Source organism: Pan troglodytes, chromosome 12 (genome assembly GCF_028858775.2).
Source record: "Pan troglodytes isolate AG18354 chromosome 12, NHGRI_mPanTro3-v2.0_pri, whole genome shotgun sequence".
NCBI classification, from domain to species: domain Eukaryota; kingdom Metazoa; phylum Chordata; class Mammalia; order Primates; family Hominidae; genus Pan; species Pan troglodytes.
This window is the reverse complement of record NC_072410.2, coordinates 68,391,889-68,415,001: the sequence shown is the minus strand read 5'-3', so window position 1 is coordinate 68,415,001 and position 23,113 is coordinate 68,391,889. Positions and strand designations below refer to the sequence as shown.

Below are 23,113 nucleotides of genomic sequence, written 5' to 3'. Positions count from 1 at the left end.
ATATGTTATTTCATTTAATAACAGCAATCCTTTCAGGAAATTTTGGTTTCTGACTTTCTACCATGACTTTGACCTATGTACATTTTCTTTTAGACTATGTATCCTTTTGACTTTTGTCTGCCTTATTCTAGCCATTGCTTTGCACAAATTATGGCACTTTATGTCATCAAACCATATTAGTTAGGAGGCTGTGGGATGCAAATAACAGAGAACCAGACTTGATCTGTCAAAAAATAAAGGGAATTTTTTTCATATACACAACTGGATAATTCTTCACCGGGTTCTATCTCTGTGATTCTTTTCACTCTGTCTTCCTCCATGGCTCTGCTTGTTGTATTAGAAATGGCTGCAGCAGTTCCTGACATGACATCTTTGTACTACACTCTCCAGAGGAATGGAGAGTTGCTGTTTTCCCAGAAAGAAGCTCTTGGCTTCCTTCGACAGGACCAGTGTAGGTCTTGTGCTACCTCTGACACCATCACTTAGACCAGGGGCTTGGGGTCATTGACTGGCTTATCCCTGCTCTTCCCTGAGTCAATCAACGGACAAGAGGAATGGTGTTACATTGCTTAGTTTAGACCTACACCTGAGGTTGTGGTCCATGTCACCCAAATCACATGGGCATCGTGGAGCAGGAGATGAAACGGGTACAGGAAGGCCGTCTTGCCCCCAGTGTCAAAGGGAATGGGTATTAGTCCATTTTCACACTGTTATAAAGAACTGCTTGAGACTGGGTAATTTATAAGTTAAAGAGGTTTAATTGACTCACAGTTCTTCATGGCTGGGGAGGCCTCAGGAAACGTACAATCATGGCAGAAGGCAAAGGGAAAGCAAGGCATGTCTTACATGGCGGCAAGAGAGAGAGAGCAAAGGGGGAAGTGCCACACTTTTAAACCATCAGATCTCATGAGAACTCATTTACTATCACAGGAACAGCAAGGGGGAAATCTGCCCCCAAGATGCAGTCACCTCCCACCAGGCCCCTCCCTTGACATATAGGGATTACAATTCGAGATGAGATTTGGGTGGGGACACACAGCCAAGCCATATCAGAATGGTTACAACATTTCACTTTTAATTATGACATGTTGCTAGAGGGTTTCTTTTAAAATTTTTTTTTATCAGTTTAAGGAAGTCATCTTCACCATTAAGTTTTTTTTTTTAATCATGAATGGAAGTTGACTTTCATCAAATGTTTTTTTCTAAATCTGTTGAGATGATCATGTGGATTTTTTTCTTTATTCTATTAATGTGATGTTACACTCATTTTTAAAAACAACTTTAGCTATAATGGCATATAATAAACTGCACATATTTAAAGTATATAGTTTGATAGCTTTTGACATATGTGTATACCTGTGAAACTATCACCATAATCAAAATAATGAACATATGTATCATTCCCTTCCAAACTTTTTTTTTTTTTTGAGACAGGGTCTCACACTGTGGCCCAAGCTGGAGTGCAGTGGCTCACTGCAACCTCTACTTCCCTGGGCTCATGTGATTCTCCAGCTTTAGCCTCCTATGTAGCTGGGACTACAGGCATGAGCCACCACACCTAGCTAACCTGGCTAATTTTTGCATTTTTTGTAGAAATGGGGTTTCACCATTTCCTCAGGCTGGTCTTGAACTCCTGAGCTCAAAGTGATCTGCCCACCTTGGCCTCCCAAAGTGCTGGGATTACAGGCGTGAGCCAACATGCCTGGCCCCAAACATTTTCTTATCCCTCCTGTAATCCCTGTCTCCAGCCCCTTCCCTCCTACCCCTGCTCCACACCTGATCTACTTTCTGTCACTACAGATTAGTTGCATTACTAATTGAAGTTTTGAATGTTAAATTAACTTTCCATTTCTGAAATATACCAGTTTGATCATTATGTATTAGCTCTCTCTCTTACATTAAGGGAACTTCAAAAAGGTCACGGGAAAATGGAATTAAAAGATAAAAAGAAAATATATAAACTTTATTTTTCAACATAAGCTCTATCAAGTTTAAGACACTTTTATAAGTGACAATATCAGCCATTTAGCCCATCCCTAAAGAACTGAGGGTCCTGGGATTTAACCATGTCAATGCAGTCTTTTTCACATTAGTAACTGAAGAAAAGTGGGTGCGCTTTAATGATTTATTAAGATTAGGGAACAAAAAGAAGTCAGAAGGAGCCAAATCAGGTCTGTAGGTGGTTGCCTAATGATTTTCCCATTGAAACTCTGGCAAAATTGTCCTTGTTTGATGATAGGAATAAGAGGAGTAATGTCATGGTGGAGAAGGACCCCCTGTTGAAGCTTTCCTGGGTATTTTTGTGCTAAGCTTTTGGCTTTCTCAAAACACTCTCATTGTAAACAGATTTTATCATTCTTTGGCTCTCCAGAAAGTCAACAAGCAAAATGCTTTGAGCATTCTCAAAAACTGTTGCCATGACCTTTGCTCATCACTAATCCACTTTTGCTTTGATGGGCCACCTCTACATCTTGGTAGCCATTGCTTTGATTGTGCTTTGTCTTCATGATCATACTGGTAAAGCCATGATTCATCTCTTTACAATTCTTTGAAGAAATGCTTTGGGATCTTGATCCCACTTGTTTGCAACATCCATTGAATGCTCTGCTTTTGTCTGCAGCTCATACGAAGTGCAATGGTTTTGGCACCTACCAAGTGGAAAATTTGCTCAACTTTAATTTTTCAGTCAGAATTGTGTAAGCTGAACCAATTGAGATGTCTGTGGTGTTGGCTATTATTTTTTCTGTTAATCATTGGCCCTCTTCAATTAAGGCATGAACAAGATTAATTTTTTCCTTAAAAATTGATGCAGATGGTCTGCCCACTGTGGGCTTCATCTTCAACATTGTCTCATCCCTTCTTAAAATGAGTTATCCATTTGTACACTACTGATTTCTTTGGGGGATTGACCCCACAAAGTTTTTGTAAAGCATCAGGATTTAGCCATTCTTCCACCCAAGCTTCACCATAAATTTAATGTTCTTGTTTCAATTTTATCAGAATTCATGTTCCTCTGATGGGGCTCTTTTCAAACTGATGTCATATCCTTCTTAGTGCCTCAAACTAGATCCTGTTCAGACATTTTATGACAAGTTAGCATAAGTTTATTCTGATGCAAAAAACCCCTGAAATCTATGCATAGGTTTTTCAAAATACACATTTTCCATAAACTTTTTGAAGACCCCTATTATTTCTGTATTTGTTTAACCAACATTTTGCTTCTATGTTTATAAATGAGATTGGGGTGTAAGTTTTCTTTCTAGTAATGCCCTTCTCATGCTTTAGTATCAAGGTTATGCTAGCCTTGTAAGATGAGCTGAGGATGGGGAGAATGTTTCCTATTCTCTGTTTTATACTCTGGAAGAATTTATATAAGACAGGTTTTTTTTTTAAAATTAAGTTTTGGTTTGAATCAACCAGTGAAACCTACTAGACTTACAAGTTTTTTTTGTTTTGTTTTGTTTTGTTTTGAGATGGAGTCTCGCTCTGTCACCCAGGCTGGAGTCCAGTGGCGCAATCTCGGCTCACTGCAAGCTCCGCCTCCTGGGTTCACACCATTCTCAGCCTCCAGAGTAGCTGGGACTATAGGCGCCCACCACCATGCTCAGCTAATTTTTTTTTGTATTTTTAGTAGAGGCAGGGTTTCACCATGTTAGCCAGGATGGTCTCGATCTCCTAATCTCGTGCTCTGCCTGCCTCGGCCTCCCAAAGCACTGGGATTACAGGCGTGAGCCACCGCGCCTGGCCAACCTATAGGGTTTTTTTGGGAAAGCTTTAAGTTATTAATTCAATTTTAAAATAAATAAGGGGTTGTTCACATTTTTCTTCTTGTGCTGTTAGTTTTTATAAAAGGTATGTTTTCTTGACTTTTTAATTGACTGTATGCACGTAATATGTATGCAGCACGAGCAAGGAGAGTGAGACCCTGTCTCAAAACCAACCAACTAACCAACAACAACAATAAAACTCTACAAGCTCTGTAGTGACGTTTCCTCTTTTATTTCTGATATTGGTTATTTAAGCTTGCTTTCTGTATTTCTTCATTATTCTCCATGGGGGTTTATAAATTTATTCATCATTTCAAAGAACCAACTTTTACCCTTATTGATCTTCTCTATTGTATTTTTGTTTTCTGTTTTACTTGTTGCTGTTATCTTTTTATTTCCTTCCTTATATTTTCTTTAGATTTCTGGGATTTTTTTTTGTTGTTGTTGTTTTTTGTTTTTTGAGACAGGGTCTCACCATGTTGCCCAGGCTGGTCTCCAACTCCTGGGCTCAAGTGATCCTCCTTCCTCGGCCTCCCAAAGTGCTGGGATTACTAAATAGGTGTGAGCCACTGTGCCCAGCCGATTTTATTTAGATTTAAGTTGTTCTTTTCATAACTTTTTATCAAGGATGTTTAGCTTATTGCTTTTCAGCTTTTCTTCTTCTCTAATATATGAATTTGGGGGCCATAAACTTTACTCGTAGAATAGTTTTAATGGTGCACCTCATAAATTTTAAGGAATGTTTACTTCAAAATGGGCTCTAATTTCCACTGTGACTTTTTTCTTTGGCCTATGGGTTATTAGAAAGTATATTTCTTAATTTATAAGCATTGTGAATTTTCTAGGCAAATTTTTGTTGTTGATTTCTAGTCTAATTTCTTTATGGTCAAATAATTTGTTTTGTATAAATTCAATTCTTTGGAATTTGTGGCAATTTGCTTTCACATATGATTTTGATAATGATCTATGCATATTTGAAGCCAATGTGTATATTCTGATGTTTCAAGGTAGAGTATTGTATTTGTGACTATTAGGTCAAATACGTAAAAAGTATTGTTCAAATTTTACATATCCTTATAAATTATCTGATATACCTGAGAGAGGTATGTTCAGATTTCTCACTATGATTTTTAAATTTCTCTGTTTTGTCAATGTTGTTTAATATATAATTTTGAGCTATGTTACTAGGTGAATTAAAATGTAGAAGTATTATCTCTTAATAGAGAAGTTAAAGTTTTATCATTTTGAAATGCAGTTGTCCCTCCATATCCATAGGTTCCATATCTGTGGATTCAATTGGGGATCAAAAATATTTGGGAAAAAATTGCATCTGTACTGAACACATACAGACTTTTGGTCTTGTCATTATTCCCTAAACAATACAGTATGACAACTACTTATATAGCATGTATATTGTATTAGGTATTATAAGTAATCTAGAGATGATTTAAAACACATGGGAATTCATTATATGCAAATACTATTCTGTCTTATGTCAGGGACTTGACTATCCATGGATTTTGGTATCCGTAGGAGGTCTTGGAATCAATCCCGCATGGATACCTTAAGGCCTTCTTTGTCTGATATAAATATAGCTTATATGCTATTGGCACATATTTTCATTTTATATATACTTAAAATCTCCTAATGTATTATTATAACTATTGCTATATTCGGTTAAAAATTTAGGTTTATCCACATGTTTGCCCTTTTCATTGTTCTTTATGCCTTCCTGCATCTTTGAGCTTCCATCTGGGAGCGGAATACACCCTTCAGTGCTGTCTTTAGGTTAGACTATCGATACAAATTCTCTACATGAAGTGAAAAATGTTTTTTTCTCTACTTCATTATTGAGGAGTAATTTTACTGGTAGAGAATTTTAGGTTTATAGCTATATTCCTTCAGCACTTTGAAGATAATTCCATTTTATTCTGGCTTCTCTTGATTCCTTCAAGAAGTCAGCTGTCAGTCTGATACTTGCACCTTTGATGTTAATCTGTCTTTTCTCTCAGGTTTCTTTTAATATTTCTTCTATAACTTTTATTTTTAGCATTTTTTACTATGTTGTGCTTTTCTTTTTCCTTATCTTGGTTTAGGTTTGGAGATCTACTTGAATCTGTGCTTTTGGCCAATTTTTGCAAAGTCTCAGTCATTATCTTCTTGAATATGCCTCTTTCCCATTCTCTCTTCCCTCTCTTCTGGATTCCTTCTATCTATCTAACTTTCTGGACATGCATGAATGGGCCCCGGCAACCTATCTGACCCCATCCCCTGCCGTACTCTCGTTACTCGCTTGTCTCTATCTTGCTGTTTTTCTAACATGCCAAGCATGCTTCTTACTCCTAGATTTTTAAAAATATTGCTTCCTTAGCCTGGAACACTGTTTTCAAGATATGTCTAAGACTCATTCCCTTACATGATTCAGGTCTCTGCTCAAATGTGGCCTTATCAGAGAGGCTTTCTCTGACATTTATTCAAAATTATCATCCAGACCTCTCCTCTCCCATATTGTTCTCTAACTCTTTACCTGGTTTTATGCTTCTTCATAGCACTTAATACAATATGACACATTATATATCCAATATTTATTTGCTTATTCTTTGTCTCTCTCCATTTGAATAGAAATTCTGAAGTTCTGTAAGAGGAGAGAGCTTTTTCCCACCCCCTCCTCAGAGTTGTATCCCATCCCCTGGAATAGTGCCTGGATTAGAGTAAATGTTCAATAAATATTTGTAGGAGAATGGATGAATGATTAATAGATAGCAGATATAGGAAGAGTTCTCTACAGGAAGTAAAGAAAGTGGAGAAGGCAGAATAACAAACTAAGTAAGTCTTTTAATTTGTATGGTCTATATTTTAATCTTTCGAATGTAAAGATAGTATCATTGATCATATTTCTGTTCATCAATGTTACCTAAAATAGCAAAATGAAATATTAATATGTTTGAAGATATAGCTTTCATTAGTTTAAATTAACTATCTCATTTAGTTTAGGCATATGGTCCACAAATTTTTAAGAACATTTAATTTTAATTTAAAAAATTAAGCCTACCAAATAAGATGCATTATTTTCCAGTGACTTAATATGTATATTCAAGACTTTTTCAATTTTTTATAGTATAAAATTATTGTGATTGCACATGAAAATTTATTATTTTAGCAAAATATTATGAGTGCTTATAAGTACAAAGGCTAAAACTGATATCCCTACCAACCACAAAAAAATAGGCCAGGCAGCTGGGTACTGCCTAGCCTATTTTTTTGTGGTTGGCAGGGATATCTCTTTATTGTGTAGATACTTAAGGACTCATATAGACCCATCATTTTTTATGGGCAAAAATCCCAACTCTGGTCTTCTAAATGTCTTTTGTGAATTTCTTTCCCTAAATAAATCATAAATCCACTTATAATGCCTAGACCCACACAATGTGTGTTCGTCATAGCTGCTCAAAAGGAATCCACAGTGTAGGTCAGAGCTACTTGATGAGAGAAAGTCTTGACTCTGCTAATAATGTTTTTACCTCACTGGCACCCACAGTATTTTGCCAGATTGCCTGAAGTCAGCATGCCTTCCTGATGGTCATGGACTGTTCTGCTTTTCCAGGAATGTCTCAAAGGGATCCTGCCTGAAAGGAAAGAGGCCATACTGTGATATTTCACGGCTTATAAAGAGACCAAGAATGGCCTCTGTCTTGTTCTTTTAGCTAGCTTCAAACAAACTTAGCCAGCTTAAAAACAGAAATGGAACTGATGAAGTCATCAACCTAGAGCCTCCCGCTACTGCCCATGTATTTTCTAGTCTAGAATGAAGCTAATAATCTCAAGAACTGCTTCCTAGAAAGGTTAAGGAGAAAAGCATGCCCCATCCCACTTCTCCTCCCATTTCCCACTCTTGAAATAGCATTGTTAGCATCTGATGTGAGCCAGAGGAGTATTTGAGGCTGTGCCATATGTCCTTGTTAGAAACACTGAGCTTATAATGACTAAGAAACTCCAGGGGGTTGTCTAAACCACCAAGGTTATAAAGGGCACAGCATCATCACAGCTGAACTAAAATTTAATATGATTCTTACTTTACCACCCATGGTGACCTAAGAAGGTGGTAAGGCGGACAAACTCTAAATAGAGGGCTCAGTTGTGGCTCACCAAGAAGCTAAATATGCTGTTTTCATGGTAGAATAGGGAAGAAGAAACTGGTAAATATTTCCAAATGTCATGTGTTTACATATGAATCTATTCACTTCTTTATTTTTAAAATTCTTCTGAGAAGTACTTTAGAAGTAATCCCTAAATTTAAAGTATTTATAACAAAAATTTTACATATTCTCACCAGTTTAGAGCATTACCCAGAATGAATTGTGACTCCATGGTCCAGGGGATTAGAGTTAGTCATTAGGGGTGGGAATTTCTTCTCAGAACGAAGTTAGAGCTCTGTAACCATCTTATGTGACCAAGTAGATGTTTGAGAAAGATCTGGAATTATCGTAATAAAGGTGAGTAGCACTGAGAATGCCCATAGAGTCTGTAGCTTAGATGGGGGTGGGTGTCACCATGATCTTAGTGTTGCACTTTTTGGAAACTAGGTTTAGGTGAGGAATGAAGTCACAATCCCCTAAGAAGGGAATAATGAATAAACTAGTTATATCAGCTTATTACTTTAGAGTAGAAAACAGACCTCATGCAGGAATCATTCTGCATATGTGGTGAAGCCTTCTTGGTGAGCAGACAAACAAAAAAGAAAATTCACTTTTTCTAAAAAAATAGCACATCAGACCTTTGTAGCCTGGAGAACTCATTCTTCTCTACTTCAGAGGTGTTTCTTTTTCTAGTAACTGGGAAGGGCTGTCTCTAACCAGAGCTCCTGTACCACCCCTAAAGATATCAATAATTTCTCATTCTCCAACTTTTAGTTTTCCCATTTTTATTGGTCCTCAAAACTTTGTCTTTGCAGCACTCCCTGCCTCATCATACTTGCGACAAGTTGAATTCCTAAGACTCAGGCTCGTATTACAAAGGATGCAATTTAGATGAGCAACTCCCTGGTGAGATGAGTGGCTCTCTGGCAAACGGGGTGGGGAACATAGAGAACTAAGAGTCAGGAAACTTGGGGCCTATATCTAGGGCATCTGTTACCTAACATTCTGACCCAGACTATGTTTTTCTTGCTTCAGTGGCTTAGGCTGCAAAATAAGGTCCCTTTCACCTTTGACACATAATCCAGATCTTGTACTTTACTTTAGTAATTTTAGAAAGAAGACATTTAGGCCGAGGAGATGAATGTCTGTTCTCATTGAGGTAATGAGGTTTTCTACCACTTTATTTTTCTTGGTAAAGTCTTTGCTTATAATCTGGCAGCCTTTATTTGTATTCCTTTTTCTTCCTTTGGCTGGCTGGAGAGCAAGTGCCATTGACATGGCCCAAAGAGTATCATCTTTCCAGCCTTGGAGCAAGGAGTCTCAGAGTAGAGCACCCCCACTCCCTCCCCAAATGCCTGTGAATGACAAGGCAGGAAAAACATTTTTTAATTAAGTCAATTCAGTTGTTACAAGTTGAATTAATCTCTAATTTAGGGATATCATGGGAAACTATTTATAATATATGCCAGCTGACCCTTATCCAAATTTCCATGGAAATAGCAATGTTATAACACAGGGTGTTCTTGGACTGCTCTAAAAATTCCAGCTGGTTTAAGTATGATATTGAACCGAAAAATGAAGCCTTCTACTAACAAATGTGTTGAAGTATGCAGTCAGGTGCTCAGGAGGTATAGGCTTAGCTTGAAAAAATTCAAGGCATGATACCCTGGGCTTTCCCTCAAACCTCTTTAATTAAGACCTCTGATATTGTTGTGTTGTTTCTATCTGAAGTCAAATGGGAATTGCAGAAAGTTTTGCAGTTTTTTTTTTTCTCCTCAATGAGGTAGAGATTCGTCTATGCCAGGAGAAGTGAAGATAGTCACGTCTTTCTCTTGAATGATGTAATAAAGTTTTGCAAGGGATAAACCATGTTTCACTTGTATCAGATTTATTTATCAAATGTGTTGCCATTAAGAGTATGAAAATATTTCAGCTGAGGCCAGGCGCAGTGGCTCACGCCTGTAATCCCAGCACTTTGGGAGGCCAAGGCAGGTGGATCACCTGAGGTCAGGAGTTCAGGACCAGCCTGGCCAACGTGGTGAAACCCTGCCTCTACTAAAAATATAAAAATTAGCTGGGCATGGTGGCAGGCACCTATAATCCCATCTACTCTGGAGGCTAAGGCAGGGAGAATTACTTGAACCCAGGAGGCAGATGTTGCAGTGAGCCAAGATCACACCATTGCACTCCAGCCTAGGTGACACAGCAAGACACTGTATCAAAAAAGAAAAAAATTCAGCTGAAATAATAGCATATGGGAGAAATTAGCCATGTATTTATAATACGCCTAGTAAAAGTGCAGACGCCATGACTATATTGCATGCTTGGTGAAAGTAATGGCAGGTTTGCTATATTCAAAACATTTGAATTAATCTGTTCAAACCACGCACAGCATTACAGAATTGACATTCCAGCACAGTGACTGCAGTCTGCAGCAGTTGCAGTTTTGTCATCTATACAACGTCAAACAAGATGCAAACCACCAGGCTTGGTAGATAGAATACCCTTCGAGAATTAAGTAATCCTGAGATGACTTTGCTCATCATTGATGTCCTGTGACGTCAACTGAAGGCTTGTCTTGCCCATTTCACCTTGTCATTGTGGTTATTGGTTTTCTCCATTAAAATGGAAAATTGGATTATATTTAGCAGAATGAACATATATTTGATGCTTTAGGTAAAATATATACAGTCATATGCCACATAATGACTTGATGTTTTAGGTAAAATATATACAGTCATATGCCACATAATTCAACATTTTGATTAACGATGAACTGCATATATAACAGTGGTCCCATAAGATTAAAATTAATATTTTTACTGTACCTGTTTTATGTTTAGATACACAAATGTCATTGTGTTACAGTTGCCTACACTATTCAGTAACATGGCATACTATACACTCCATTGCACTCCATGTGCGCCATTGCACTCCAGTCTAGGCGACAGCCTAGGTTTGTAGCCTAGGAGCAAGTAGGTTATACCACATATCCTAGGTGGGTAGTAAGCTATACCATCTAGATTCATGTAAGCACAGTCTATGATGTTCACACAACAGTGTAATCACCTAACGATGCATTTCTCAGAATGTGTCCCAGTCATTAAATGATGCATGACCGTATGTATTATCTGAAGTTAGCACCCTTTAGCAAACTCCTGAATCATTAATTTGCAACCCTTTGGTTACATCTTTTCTTACCATTATAAGAATTTGCTTAATATGAATTTGTGGATTAAAGTGATTTAAAGTGCTCTCTATATTAGGGAGATTAGCCCTTTGTCTGTGATATGAGATGACAATATTTTTTCCCAAGTTTGACATTTTTCGTTTGAAAAATTTTTTTTGTCATGTAGATTGAAAATTTTTTTCCAGTACAATAACGCATTTAACACTGGGGATACATTCTGAGAAATGCATCATTAGGCAATTTCTTTGTTGTGCAAATATTGTAGGGTAGACTTACACAAACCTAGATGGTAGAGCCTAGTAGACACCTAGGATGTGTGGTATAGCCTATTGCTCCTATTTTACAGACCTATATGGCACGTTATTGTACTTAATACTGTAAGCGATGGCAACACAATGGTAAGTATTTGGGTACCTAAACATAGAAAAGGCACAGTGAAAATATGGTATTATAATCCTATGGGACCACTGTCACATACATAGTCCATCTTATTTATTTATTTATTTATTCATTCATTCATTCATTCATTCATTTATTTTTTGAGATGGAGTCTCGCTCTGTCGCCCAGGCTGGAGTGTATTGGCGCAATCTCAGCTCACTGCGGCCTCCGCCTCCCAGATTCAAGTGATTCTCCTGCCTCAGCCTCCTGAGTAATCCCCACAATCTCAGCTCACTGCAACCTCTGCCTCCCTGGTTCAAGCGATTCTCCTGCCTTAGCTTCCCAAGTACCTGGGATTACAGACGCATGCCACCACGGCTGGTTAATTTTTGTATCTTTTTTTTAGTAGAGATGGGGTTTTACCATGTTGGCCAGGCTTGTCTCGAACTCCTGGCCTCAAGTGATCTGCCTGCCTTGGCCTTCCAAAGTGCTGGAATTACTGGCAGGCCCATAGTCCATCATTGATGGAAACACTGTTATGCTGTGTGTGTGACTATAGTTGTTGCTGTTTTTTTTTTTTAATCCACAGCTGACCTGAAAGTCTTTTATGTCTCCAGATTTTAACAGAAAGCCTTCCCCACTCTGAGTTAGTAGAGATAGTTTCCTTTGTTTTCTTCTAGTATTTTAATTATTTCATTTTTAAAATTTAAATCTTTACTCCTTTAGAATTTACCTGGTATATAGTATGAGGCATGAATTCAACTTAATTTTATTAAAAACACCTCTCCAGTTTTCTCAAGACAATTGGAGTTGTTCATCTTTTCCTCACTGATTTAACTTATGTATTTATGTATTTATTTATTTATTTAGAGATGGGGCCTCACTCTGTCACCCAGGCTGGAGTGCAGTGGTGCAATCTCAGTTCACTGCAATCTCCACCTCCTGGGTTCAAGCAATTCTTGTGCCTTAGCCTCCCGAGTAGCTGGGCTTACAGGTGTGCACCACCACACCCGGCTAATTTTTATATTTTTAGTAGAGATGGAGTTTCACCATGTTGGCCAGGCTTGTCTCGAACTCCTGGCCTCAAGTGATCTGCCTGCCTTAGCCTCCCAAAGTGCTGGGATTACAGCACTCCCAAAGTGCTGGGATTACAGTGGCATGAGCCACTGTGCCTGGCTTAGATACCCTGTGTATCATACACCAAATTCTGTATGCATTGAGATCTATTTCTGAATTTCCTGTTCTGTTTTCTTGATTTGTCTATTCCTGTGTCAGGAATACACCTTCAACTATTGTAGCTTTATATTATTTTATAATAAATGCTAGGAATTGTCCCCCTCATTTTATTCTCTTTTAAAGATTTCTTTGAAATCCTTGTTTTATTTTTTTCTGTATAATTTTCATTTTTGAATTGACATAATAATTGTACATATTAATGGAGTACATAGTAATGTTTCAATATATACAATGCTTAGTGATCATATCAGGATAATTAGCATATCCATAATCTCAAACATTTATAATTTCTTTGTATTGGAAAAATTCAATACCCTCTCTTCTAGCTATTTGAAAATATGTAATATTGTTAACTATAGTCACCCTATAGTGCTATAAAACAGAACTTATTCTTCCTGTACAGCTGTAATTTTGTGTCCTTTAACGTATCTCACCATCTTCCCCTTCCCCCATCTCCCTATCCTCTAGTAACTTCTTTTCTACTTTTTACTTCTATGAGATTGGCTTTTTTTTTTTAGCTCGTGCATATGAATGAGAATATGAGGTGTTTAACTTTCTGTTCCTGGCTATTTTCACTTAACATAATGTTCTTCAGTCCCATCCATGTTGCAGGAATCACAGGATTTCATTCTTTTTTATGGCTGAATTGTGTTCCATTGGGTATATATACCACATTTCCTTGATTCATTTATCTATTGTTGGACACTTACGTTGATTCCTTATCTTAGCTACTTTGAATGGTGCAGCAATAAACATGGGGGTGCAGATATCTCTTCAATGTACTGATTTCCTTTCCTTTGGATAAATGCTGAGTAGTGGGATTGTTGGTTCATATGGCAGTTCTATTTGCAGTTTTTTAAGGAATATTGTTCTCCATAGTGGTTTTGTTGGTTTACATTCCCACCAACAGTGTGTAAGTGTTTCCTTTTCTCTGCATCGTTGTTTTTTGTCTTTTTGATAATAGCTATCCTAACTGGGGTAAGATGATATCTCACTGTGATTTTGATTGGCATTTCCTTCATGACTAGTGATGTTGAGCTTTTTTTTCCATGTATTTTTTTGGACAAATGTATGTCTCTTTTGAGAAATGTCTATTCAGATCATTTGCCCATTTTTTAATCAGATTTTTTTTTTTTTGCTGTTGCGATGTTTGATTTCCTTGTATATTCTGGATATTAATCCCCTATTGGATGAATAGTTTGCACATATTTTCTCCATTCTACAGGTTGCCTTTTCACTCTGTTGTTTCTTTTGATGTGCGGAAGCTTTTCAGTTGGATATAATCTGTTCATTTTTGCTTTTGTTGCCTGTGCTTTTGAGGTCTTATTCATAAAATCTTGCCCCAGACCAATGTCCTGGAACTTTTCTCCTATGTTTTTCTCTAGGAGTTTTATAGTTTTAGGTATTACATTTAGGTCTTTAATCCACTTGAAGTTGATTTTTATGTAGAGTGAGAGATGGAGGTCTAGTTTCATTCTTCTGCATGTGGCTATTTAGTTTTCCCAGCACCATTTATTGAAAAGATTGTTCTTTCCCCCAATTAATGTTCTTGGCATCTTTGTCAAAAATGGGTTGCCTGTAGATAAATGGATTAATTTCTGGGTTCTCTATTCTGTTCTACTGATCTGTGTGTTATTTTTTAATGTATACTTTAGAATTTGTTTGTCTCATTCTCCCCCCACCCCTACCCTTCTCCAATTTTTGGGCTTGTTACTGTAGTTATAATTAATTGCTAAATTAGCTTAGGGAGAACAACTTTATGAGGTTGAGTCTTCCTATCTAACTAACTTGGTATGTCTTTCCCTTTGTACAAGTCTTTGTGTCTTCAGGAATGCCTTAAAATTTTATTAGTAAATATGGCACATTTCTAAAGCTTTTTCTTAAGTATTTCATCTTTTTCTGTTGCTATTGTAGACAGTCTTCCCCCATTTCATCTTCCAACTTTCTGTGTTTGTAATCTAAAATCTATTGATATAATAATTCTCTATCCTGCTGCCTTACTAAGTTTTCTTGTTTACTTTTTCAATTGAATGTCATAGGGTTTTCTATATTCATCAGAAATTGTAGTAGTTTTATTATGTTCTCTAAATTTTTATACCTCTAGTTTCTTTCTCTTAGTAATTGTATTGTCTAATATCTAATATCTAGGATGTTAAGTAATGGTGGTGACAAATGAGCATCCTTCTTTGTTCCTGAATTGAGTGGGAATACCTCTAGTGTTGTCCCGCTAAGCATAATAGTTACTTTGGGATCAAGGTATATTTTATCAAGTTAAGAAGGTATCCACTTATTTCTACCATTGATTTCAACATATTTCTTTTTTTTTTTTTTTTATTATACTTTAAGTTTTAGGGTACATGTGCACATTGTGCAGGTTAGTTACATATGTATACATGTGCCATGCTGGTGCGCTGCACCCACTAACTCGTCATCTAGCATTAGGTATATCTCCCAACGCTATCCCTCCCCCCTCCCCCCTCCCCACCACAGTCCCCAGAGTGTGATATTCCCCTTCCTGTGTCCATGTGATCTCATTGTTCAATTCCCACCTATGAGTGAGAATATGCGGTGTTTGGTTTTTTGTTCTTGCGATAGTTTACTGAGAATGATGGTTTCCAGTTTCATCTATGTCCCTACAAAGGACACGAACTCATCATTTTCTATGGCTGCATAGTATTCCATGGTGTATATGTGCCACATTTTCTTAATCCAGTCTATCATTGTTGGACATTTGGGTTGGTTCCAAGTCTTTGCTATTGTGAATAATGCCGCAATAAACATACGTGTGCATGTGTCTTTATAGCAGCATGATTTATAGTCATTTGGGTATATACCCAGTAATGGGATGGCTGGGTCAAATGCTATTTCTAGTTCTAGATCCCCGAGGAATCGCCACACTGACTTCCACAATGGTTGAACTAGTTTACAGTCCCACCAACAGTGTAAAAGTGTTCCTATTTCTCCACATCCTCTCCAGCACCTGTTGTTTCCTGACTTTTTAATGATTGCCATTCTAACTGGTGTGAGATGATATCTCATAGTGGTTTTGATTTGCATTTCTCTGATGGCCAGTGATGATGAGCATTTTTTCATGTGTTTTTTGGCTGCATAAATGTCTTCTTTTGAGAAGTGTCTGTTCATGTCCTTTGCCCACTTTTTGATGGGGTTGTTTGTTTTTTTCTTGTAAATTTGTTTGAGTTCATTGTAGATTCTGGATATTAGCCCTTTGTCAGATGAGTAGGTTGCGAAAATTTTCTCCCATGCTGTAGGTTGCCTGTTCACTCTGATGGTAGTTTCTTTTGCTGTGCAGAAGCTCTTTAGTTTAATTAGATCCCATTTGTCAATTTTGGCTTTTGTTGTCATTGCTTTTGGTGTTTTGGACATGAAGTCCTTGCCCGTGCCTATGTCCTGAATGGTAATGCCTAGGTTTTCTTCTAGGGTTTTTATGCTTTTAGGTCTAATGTTTAAATCTTTAATCCATCTTGAATTGATTTTTGTATAAGGTGTAAGGAAGGGATCCAGTTTCAGCTTTCTACATATGGCTAGCCAGTTTTCCCAGCACCATTTATTAAATAGGGAATCCTTTCCCCATTGCTTCTTTTTCTCAGGTTTGTCAAAGATCAGATAGTTGTAGGTAAGTGGCGTTATTTCTGAGGGCTCTGTTCTGTTCTATATCTCTGTTTTGGTGCCAGTACCATGCTGTTTTGGTTACTGTAGCCTTGTAGTATAGTTTGAAGTCAGGTAGTGTGATGCCTCCAGCTTTGTTCTTTTGGCTTAGGATTGACTTGGCGATGCGGGCTCTTTTTTGGTTCCATATGAACTTTAAAGTAGTTTTTTCCAATTCTGTGAAGAAAGTCATTGGTAGCTTGATGGGGATGGCATCGAATCTGTAAATTACCTTGGGCAGTATGGCCATTTTCACGATATTGATTCTTCCTACCCATGAGCATGGAATGTTCTTCCATTTGTTTGTATCCTCTTTTATTTCCTTGAGCAGTGGTTTGTAGTTCTCCCTGAAGAGGTCCTTCACATCCCTTGTAAGTTGGATTCCTAGGTATTTTATTCTCTTTGAAGCAATTGTGAATGGGAGTTCACTCATGATTTGGCTCTCTGTTTGTCTGTTGTTGGTGTATAGGAATGCTTGTGATTTTTGTACATTGATTTTGTATCCTGAGACTTTGCTGAAGTTGCTTATCAGCTTAAGGAGATTTTGGGCTGAGACGATGGGGTTTTCTAGATAAACAATCATGTCATCTGCAAACAGGGACAATTTGACTTCCTCTTTTCCTAATTGAATACCCTTTATTTCCTTCTCCTGCCTGATTGCCCTGTCCAGAACTTCCAACACTATGTTGAATAGGAGTGGTGAGAGAGGGCATCCCTGTCTTGTGCCAGTTTTCAAAGGGAATGCTTCCAGTTTTTGCCCATTCAGTATGATATTGGCTGTGGGTTTGTCATAGATAGCTCTTATTATTTTGAAATATGTCCCATCAATACCTAATTTATTGAGAGTTTTTAGCATGAAGGGTTGTTGAATTTTGTCAAAGGCTTTTTCTGCATCTATTGAGATAATCATGTGGTTTTTGTCTTTGGCTCTGTTTATACGCTGGATTACATTTATTGATTTGCGTATATTGAACCAGCCTTGCATCCCAGGGATGAAGCCCACTTGATCATGGTGGATAAGCTTTTTGATGTGCTGCTGGATTCGGTTTGCCAGTATTTTATTGAGGATTTTTGCATCAATGTTCATCAGGGATATTGGTCTAAAATTCTCTTTTTTGGTTGTGTCTCTGCCCGGCTTTGGTATCAGAATGATGCTGGCCTCATAAAATGAGTTAGGGAGGATTCCCTCTTTTTCTATTGATTGGAATAGTTTCAGAAGGAGTGGTACCAGTTCCTCCTTGTACCTCTGGTAGAATTCGGCTGTGAATCCATCTGGTCCTGGACTCTTTTTGGTTGGTAAACTATTGATTATTGCCACAATTTCAGCTCCTGTTATTGGTCTATTCAGAGATTCAACTTCTTCCTGGTTTAGTCTTGGGAGAGTGTACGTGTCGAGGAATGTATCCATTTCTTCTAGATTTTCTAGTTTATTTGCGTAGAGGTGTTTGTAGTATTCTCTGATGGTAGTTTGTATTTCTGTGGGATCGGTGGTGATATCCCCTTTATCATTTTTTATTGTGTCTATTTGATTCTTCTCTCTTTTTTTCTTTATTAGTCTTGCTAGCGGTCTATCAATTTTGTTGATCCTTTCAAAAAACCAGCTCCTGGATTCATTGATTTTTTGAAGGGTTTTTTGTGTCTCTATTTCCTTCAGTTCTGCTCAGATTTTAGTTATTTCTTGCCTTCTGCTAGCTTTTGAATGTGTTTGCTCTTGCTTTTCTAGTTCTTTTAATTGTGATGTTAGGGCGTCAATTTTGGATCTTTCCTGCTTTCTCTTGTGGGCATTTAGTGCTATAAATTTCCCTCTACACACTGCTTTGAATGCGTCCCAGAGATTTTGGTATGTTGTGTCTTTGTTCTCGTTGGTTTCAAAGAACATCTTTATTTCTGCTTTCATTTCGTTATGTACCCAGTAGTCATTCAGGAGCAGGTTGTTCAGTTTCCATGTAGTTGAGCGGTTTTGAGTGAGATTCTTAATCCTGAGTTCTAGTTTGATTGCACTGTGGTCTGAGAGATAGTTTGTTATAATTTCTGTTCTTTTACATTTGCTGAGGAGAGCTTTACTTCCAAGTATGTGGTCAATTTTGGAATAGGTGTGGTGTGGTGCTGAAAAAAATGTATATTCTGTTGATTTGGGGTGGAGAGTTCTGTAGATGTCTATTAGGTCCACTTGGTGCAGAGCTGAGTTCAATTCCTGGGTATCCTTGTTGACTTGCTGTCTCGTTGATCTGTCTAATGTTGACAGTGGGGTGTTAAAGTCTCCCATTATTAATGTGTGGGAGTCTAAGTCTCTTTGTAGGTCACTCAGGACTTGCTTTATGAATCTGGGTGCTCCTGTACTGGGTGCATATATATTTAGCATAGTTAGCTCCTCTTGTTGAATTGATCCCTTTACCATTATGTAATGGCCTTCTTTGTCTCTTTTGATCTTTGTTGGTTTAAAGTCTGTTTTATCAGAGACTAGGATTGCAACCCCTGCCTTTTTTTGTTTTCCATTTGCTTGGTAGATCTTCCTCCATCCTTTTATTTTGAGCCTATGTGTGTCTCTGCACGTGAGATGGGTTTCCTGAATACAGCACACTGATGGGTCTTGACTCTTTATCCAACTTGCCAGTCTGTGTCTTTTAATTGGAGAATTTAGTCCATTTACATTTAAAGTTAATATTGTTATGTGTGAATTTGATCGTGTCATTATGATGTTAGCTGGTGATTTTGCTCGTTAGTTGATGCAGTTTCTTCCTAGTCTCGATGGTCTTTACATTTTGGCATGATTTTGCAGCGGCTGGTACCGATTATTCCTTTCCATGTTTAGCGCTTCCTTCAGGAGCTCTTTTAGGGCAGGCCTGGTGGTGACAAAATTGGTCAGCATTTGCTTGTCTGTAAAGTATTTTATTTCTCCTTCACTTATGAAGCTTAGTTTGGCTGGATATGAAATTCTGGGTTGAAAATTCTTTTCGTTAAGAATGTTGAATATTGGCCCCCACTCTCTTCTGGCTTGTAGGGTTTCTGCCGAGAGATCCGCTGTTAGTCTGATGGGCTTCCCTTTGAGGGTAACCCGACCTTTCTCTCTGGCTGCCTTTAACATTTTTTCCTTCATTTCAACTTTGGTGAATCTGACAATTATGTGTCTTGGAGTTGCTCTTCTCGAGGAGTATCTTTGTGGCGTTCTCTGTATTTCCTGAATCTGAACGTTGGCCTGCCTTGCTAGATTGGGGAAGTTCTCCTGGATAATATCCTGCAGAGTGTTTTCCAACTTGGTTCCATTCTCCCCATCACTTTCAGGTACACCAATCAGACGTAGATTTGGTCTTTTCACATAGTCCCATATTTCTTGGAGGCTTTGCTCATTTCTTTTTATTCTTTTTTCTCTAAACTTCCCTTCTCGCTTCATTTCATTCATTTCATCTTCCATCGCTGATACCCTTTCTTCCAGTTGATCGCATCGGCTCCTGAGGCTTCTGCATTCTTCACGTAGTTCTCGAGCCTTGGTTTTCAGCTCCATCAGCTCCTTTAAGCACTTCTCTGTATTGGTTATTCTAGTTATACATTCTTCTAAATTTTTTTCAAAGTTTTCAACTTCTTTGCCTTTGGTTTGAATATCCTCCCGTAGCTCAGAGTAATTTGATCGTCTGAAGCCTTCTTCTCTCAGCTCGTCAAAATCATTCTCCATCCAGCTTTGTTCCGTTGCTGGTGAGGAACTGCGTTCCTTTGGAGGAGGAGAGGCGCTCTGCGTTTTAGAGTTTCCAGTTTTTCTGTTCTGTTTTTTCCCCATCTTTGTGGTTTTATCTACTTTTGGTCTTTGATGATGGTGATGTACAGATGGGTTTTCGGTGTGGATGTCCTTTCTGTTTGTTAGTTTTCCTTCTAACAGACAGGACCCTCAGCTGCAGGTCTTTTGGAATACCCTGCCGTGTGAGGTGTCAGTGTGCCCCTGGTGGGGGGTGCCTCCCAGTTAGGCTGCTCGGGGGTCAGGGGTCAGGGACCCACTTGAGGAGGCAGTCTGCCCGTTCTCAGATCTCCAGCTGCATGCTGGGAGAACCACTGCTCTCTTCAAAGCTGTCAGACAGGGACATTTAAGTCTGCAGAGGTTACTGCTGTCTTTTTGTTTGTCTGTGCCCTGCCCCCAGAGGTGGAGCCTACAGAGGCAGGCAGGCCTCCTTGTGCTGTGGTGGGCTCCACCCAGTTCGAGCTTCCCGGCTGCTTTGTTTACCTAAGCAAGCCTTGGCAATGGCGGGCGCCCCTCCCCCAGCCTCGCTGCCGCCTTGCAGTTTGATCTCAGACTGCTGTGCTAGCAATCAGCGAGATTCCGTGGGCGTAGGACCCTCCGAGCCAGGTGTGGGATATAGTCTCGTGGTGCGCCGTTTTTTAAGCCGGTCTGAAAAGCACAGTATTCGGGTGGGAGTGACCCGATTTTCCAGGTGCGTCCGTCACCCCTTTCTTTGACTCGGAAAGGGAACTCCCTGACCCCTTGCGCTTCCCAGGTGAGGCAATGCCTCGCCCTGCTTCGGCTCACGCACGGTGCGCGCACCCACTGGCCTGCGCCCACTGTCTGGCACTCCCTAGTGAGATGAACCCGGTACCTCAGATGGAAATGCAGAAATCACCCGTCTTCTGCGTCGCTCACGCTGGGAGCTGTAGACCGGAGCTGTTCCTATTCGGCCATCTTGGCTCCTCCGGGATTTCAACATATTTCTTAATCATAGTAAAGCCCCAGGGCTATGTACCTGCACCATGATAGGATAAAAGCTCTAAAAGGGAAGACACTTAGGACCCTCTAGTCTACCTTCCTCCCATCATGAGTAATAAATTCCAAGCACAGGAAGGTTGTAACTATTCCCTGCCCCAAAGTCCTAAAATTAGATTCGAAGACAATTTGGAACACTGTCTCTTAGGTCTTATAGCAGTGTTTTTTGGGGTATGTTAGGCTAACACTATTTCTCTATAACATTATTTCTCTTCCTTTGTGCTCTCTCCTTGAGATTTTCCCATTTTATCCTTCTCTTCTCATCCCACTTCTGGGACTTCACATGTATTGCTTGGCTGTGCATTCTTCCTCCAGCCTGCCATTGCTGACAAGCCAAGTTTATCTTAGGAGAGTTCTAGACAGTGACATAATCCCTTCCCCACCCAAAAAGACTCTTTGCTATTTGCTCTTCCTGGACAAAGTACATTGTCTTCCAAATGCTGTTGGTTACATCTGGAATTAAAGCAGAAAGCTCATTGGAGCTGCTGAACACCTCAAAATATACTTCAGTTTTTACAGTGCCTTTAGCAAGGTGATTTTAGCCAACAGTGAAAGTATCATAGGCACTACTGTATCTTACATTCATTTGTAGGTGGTATTCAGATTTCAAAAGAAATTGTCATAATATTTATTATATTTAAATGGAAAACATAAACAATTACATATTAGTGCTGTACTTCTGATTTTAGATTCACCTGTGTCATAACTTTAACATCAAAATTAGTAAATGTTTCATATGCTAAGAAAACTTATATGCAAATGGAAAAAATCTAAGCCAATTATTATTTTCATAATGTTCTACTGTGAAACAAAAGATAGTATTTCTGTCCATATGTAGTTATCAGACTCTGGAGTCAGATAGACTTGGGTTAGAATTCTGGATTTACCACCACCTGGCTGGGTGACTGGACAGAAGTAACATATTCTCAACTGAGTCTCACATTCCTCAGCTGCAGAATGGGGACAGAAATACTTTGTACAGTTATATGAGAATTAAGAAAATGCACACAAAGTGCTTAGCCAGTGGCTACCATGCCCTAAGACTTTAACAGATGATAACTATTACCATAGCCTATTGTTAATGGCTGTAATAAAGCCTGTTGTTTTTAACTTTTATTAACTTAAAGAATAAATGTTGCAGTTTGACTCAGTGTGGGACTATAATTGCAAAGCAACTCATTTATCCACACAGCCTCCTTTCTGAGAATTAGAACTAATGTACTTAGAAGGATTTGACTGAAGTTCTGCTCTGGATTTTCTTAGGAATTATTTGGGCAACAATGTCCGTTAACACTTATCTAGAACCGCAAGGCTGAAAGTATGTTATTGTTTGACTAGGTTTTCATTAGCCAATTATTATTTATTGACCATATGATAGGTGGAATAGATAAGTATCACAAAAGACATACGATTCCTACTCTACACATTTAGAACTAAAAACAGAAGGGCATCTTTGATTTACATGCTCATCAAGTAATTTTAAAGGGTCCACTTTGTGCTAGATATAATACCATGCCCTAGGGATACATAGATGAAAAGATAGCCCCCTACTCTGAAGAAACTTATGGTCTAGTATGGTGTCTAGAATGGAACTTAGAAGCCACTTCTTATAGGAAGCCTTCCCTGAACTTCAGGTAGGGAAAATTTCCCTCTTATGTCATAGCCCCCAAGCTTACACTTAAGTTTGGCATTTGTCACACTGTAGATTGTCTGTCTCCTATGCTAGACTGTAGGCTGCTTGAGAACAGGGACTATGTCTTACTCATCACCGAAGAAAAGAAGATAACTAAAACATAATCTTGGCCCTTGAAGAACTTAAAATTGAGTGACAAATATAAACTACTAACATCTGTAAACAACTAAGCTCAAAACACATTTTTATGAATTATAAATTCTACAGAGTATACGCTACAAGAGGTAGGAGGTTTTGGAAAGATGATTTAGAAGATACGGCATTTCAGTTTAGAAGGAATGGTGTGATTTCCATGGTTGAGG

General features: G+C 38.5%; 1 protein-coding gene across 15 annotated transcripts in view; it reads left to right on the top strand.

Annotated features, from left to right (window-relative positions):
• ACYP2 (acylphosphatase 2) overlaps positions 1–23,113 on the top strand; it is a 339,796-nt gene that overhangs the window by 263,899 nt on the left and 52,784 nt on the right. The window lies entirely within an intron of this gene.